The sequence below is a fragment of the Myotis myotis genome, unplaced genomic scaffold (assembly GCF_014108235.1).
Source record: "Myotis myotis isolate mMyoMyo1 unplaced genomic scaffold, mMyoMyo1.p scaffold_m19_p_3, whole genome shotgun sequence".
Taxonomy (NCBI): domain Eukaryota; kingdom Metazoa; phylum Chordata; class Mammalia; order Chiroptera; family Vespertilionidae; genus Myotis; species Myotis myotis.
Genome location: NW_023416335.1, coordinates 192,885,019 through 192,889,098, shown reverse-complemented (window position 1 = coordinate 192,889,098; position 4,080 = coordinate 192,885,019).

Sequence of the window (4,080 nt, the reverse complement as noted above, 5' to 3'; positions counted from 1 at the left end):
AGCAAGACAGGAAGGACTTGGGGGAGGAGGCTGGAGGAGGCGGGTAGAGGCGGGAGGAGGGGGCAAAGGTTTTTTAACTCTTTGTAGCACAGTGGGAGGCTCCACAGTCCTGGATCCACCAACCTGACCCTCCCAACCAAACACCCACGCGCAGTAAGCCCCCTCCCTCCTCACCCCCATTCCCTGGCTTCTCCCAATTGAACAGCAATAGACAGACCCAGGGCTTTGGGTTCAAATTCCCTGAGGTACAGTTCAAAGTCCTCTGCTTTTTAGCTGGGTGGTCTTGGACAAACAATCTAAACTTTCTGAGCCTACTTTCCAATGTGCCAAATAGTGAGACCCCATTTCAAGTGGTTGCTGTAAAGATTGATTGAAACAGGGCAGATACGTGTCTGATACATGACAAGGACTCCGTGTTCCTCAGTAACTCTTCCCGTTCTCCCAGAGTTCTCCACTGACACCCTCATCTCCCACTTTCTTGGGAATGTACCCCTCCAATCTAAACCTCCAAGTAAATCCTAACCCCAGTTTTCTGCCCTGGCTTGCGGCCTTCACACCCTCCCTCCAATCTGGTTCTCACCCAGCCTGTGCTAGGCTGCGTCTCACAGCTGCTGAGCCTGGCTCTGCCACCAAACACTGGTGGGACCTCACACAGCACCTCCACTGGGTCTTGGCTCCCTTGTTATGGAGTGAGAGGAACAATGCCTATCCCACCAACACAGGAAAGCGGTGTCACGAGGATTAATGAGATCATATCTGTGAAAACGCTTTGGGAATTCCAGATATCTCAATCAGATATTACTAATACGCTCCCAGAGCCCTTCTCCCAAATATCATTCTGTATTTCAGTCCAAAGCGACCTTCCAGATCATCTACTGCACCTTCTTGTTTTACAGATGAGAAAACTGAGAGCCAGAGACACACAGAGCATTTATTGGAAGACCCTGAAGACCCTGAAACCCAGGGGCCCATTTTGCTACCTTAGACACATGGCCACTTTTCTGTCTGTCCCTCTGGTTCAGACCCAACTCCCTGACTCTGGGCATTTTATGTCACCCCAATTCGTGCAGGACACCTCCAAAATGAATCACACAAGGGTACAATGTTCACTCAAATGTCCTCTGAACAAAATGACCTTCCCTCTACCCAGCCCAGGCCCGTGGTCCTCTGGTGGCTGAGTTTGCTAGAAATGCAGGAAGACAGAGGAGTGAGGTCCAAGGGCTTTGTGACTTGGAATCAGAGCTCCTGGTTCCTTCTCCCCTTGATCCAGCAGCTCAGCTCCCTACCCCAGGGTCCACCCTGCCTGGCTTTTCCTGGCCTCCCCTCTCTGATCCTAAGGACAGAGCATCCATAGGTGAGAATGGAGCTTGGATGTCCCCACCTTGGGCTGACTTCACTCCACCCCACCCCCCAGCCTCTGAAGAACTGGAGAGTTGAAGCTGGACTCAGAGGAACTCACCTCTACCAACACACAGGGAGCTTCCAAGGATAGCACAGTGGACCGGAAGCAGGGCTCTCAAAGCAGAGTCATTGGAATCAAGTGCAAGAGTCAGAACGCCCAGTTTCCACTGTGAAGAAGCAAGGAGGGCCACAGGCTCCTCACCTACAAAATGGGGAACACCCCAGTACCCTCACGTCATAGGCACTGATAAGTAAATGCATACAAGTGTTTAGCAAGTGTTTGCGGGATACCAAGGACTTAATAAGAGGTAGCAATATTAATCATTTGTGTTAATAATTAATAATGACCTCAATGTCCTAGTTTTAATGTTACAAGGAATTTTAATAGTCTGTGCCAACTGTTCAAGCCATTACACATAGCCTGGTAGAAAAAGAGAATCTCTATCATTGTTCAGGATAAATGCTAATTCACTCAATAAGTTTAAAGTTTTGAGAAATGTGGTATTAAATTGTTTTTATTTTATTATTTTTTTTAATCCTCACTCTAGAGGGAGTGGAAGGGGGGGAGGGAGGGAGAGAAACATCAATGTGAGAGAGACACATTGATTAGTTGCCTCCTGTACCCGCCCCAACCAGGGCTGGGGATCAACCTGCAACCCAGGTATGTGCCCTTGACCCAGAATTTAACCCACAACCCTTTGGTCTGAGGGCCGATGCTCTAACTACCGAGCAAACCGGCCAGGGCTCAATAAAATTGTTTTTAAAAAGATGGTGAGAGTTAGATAGACCTAGGAATATGAAAAGCTAACTAGTTTCATGGAGAAATTTCTTCCAGGGAAAGAAGAAGGAATAATGGTGAGAGAGAGAATGGGATAGATGGAGAAATCAAAGAGGAGCAAATTAGGGGATGACAGAATTGGTTGTTAGGGTCTATGGAGCAAAGGATACAGAAGAGAGCTTCAGATGGCAGAGTCCCCTGCCCCATCACCTCTCTCTCTCTCTCTCTCTCTCTCTCTCTCTCTCTCTCACACACACACGCACACGCACACGCACACGCACAAGCATACGCACACGCACACGCACACACTCCACAGCAGTACAGAGTGATCCAAAGGGCACTGACTCCAGATGAGGATGATGTGGGTTGCAGCCGCAGCCCTGCCATCCTGACTCTGTGGGTCATAGAAAGAGACCCAGGTTCCAGGCTGGTTCTGTAAGAATCATGAACTTGAGCAAGTTATGTCTCCTGCTAAGGAAAAGAAGGCAACTTAACTGGATCCTCCCTAACACTCAAATTCTAACTCCTAACCCTGAGGTCCAGGGGCAGCATATAGATACGGGATGGAGAGAAGGAAACCCCACAGAGTGGAAACTCCACAGGCCAGGACAACTCCAGGTGGGGAGGAGCTGATTGCCATTATCTGTAACAGGTCAGCTGTCCAACAGGACTGCCCACCCCAGCCAGAGGACAGGCCGCTGGGGACAGGTGGGGCAAGGCTGGGCTGTGGCAGAGAGTACACAGGGCGGACTGAGCCTGAGGGCTCTGACGGAAGAGACTGTTGTAACACCACCATTTCCCTCTCATCAGCTTGAGTCTAGGAAAGGGAAGTCGGAAAGCACCACATCAGTTCCTGGTCACAACCTTATCCATCTCTCCACTCCCTTCACCATCTCTTCCTCTTTTCCCAAGATGCACTTGGCTCCTCAGGACAGGGAGACTGTAATTGAGGGGAGTAAGATCAGGGCAGTAAGGGAAGTGTCCGCAAAGTGACAAGGAAGGGTAACTTCTAGGTTCCAAGTGTCATGCTGCAGTGGGGGGAGGAACCAGGGGCTCGAAAACCCGGGGTCCACTCAGACATCCCTCAGTCTCTCCTCTATTGAAACCTGGGAGGGCCTGGTTGGTGTGGTTCAGTGGTTGAGCACTGACCCATGAACCAGGAGGTCCCAGTTTGATTCACAGTCAGGGCACATGCTCAGGTTGTGGGCTCGATCCCCAGTTGGGGGTGTGCAGAAGGCAGTTGATCAATGATTCTCTCTCATCACTGATGTTTCTATCTCTCTCTCCCTCTCCCTTCCTCTGTCTGAAATCAATAAAAAACATAGTTTTAAGAAATAACCTGGGAGGATTCCCACTGCTCTCACTCTAGGATGATGCAAGAATGAGAATACACAGGCTTTGAGGGTCCAGAAGAATGTGGCCTGAGTCTCATCCTCCTCCACCACAACTGTGCAGCTGATGGGGAGGGAGCAGATGAGGGCGTTATGTTGCAGCTGGGTGGTGAGTGGTGGGTGCTCCGCGAACGGAATGAAAGGTTGCTGATGATGGTAACTAAAGTTGGGAGGAAAAGGACGTTCAGACAATGGACGGATGAGGGAGTACGCGACTGGGGGAGGTGGGGGAGTTATCCCAAGCACTGCCTAGTAGGTCTGAGGGGAGTGCCCACGTCTTTGCCCTCCCACCCTAACATGGTGATGGGCACATAACAGATGCACATCAATGTCCATGGAGGAACTAGCAGGACAGTTTGTCTCTCCTGAGGCCCCCAAAGAATGGTCATTTCCATAGTGAAGCTGAGGGTCAGAGTCTGTCTCCCTCACCCCCACCCCAGGACCTCCTAGGAGCTTGAGCAGAGACCCAGGGACTCAGATCCACTCCCTACCCCCTATAGGGCACCCCAT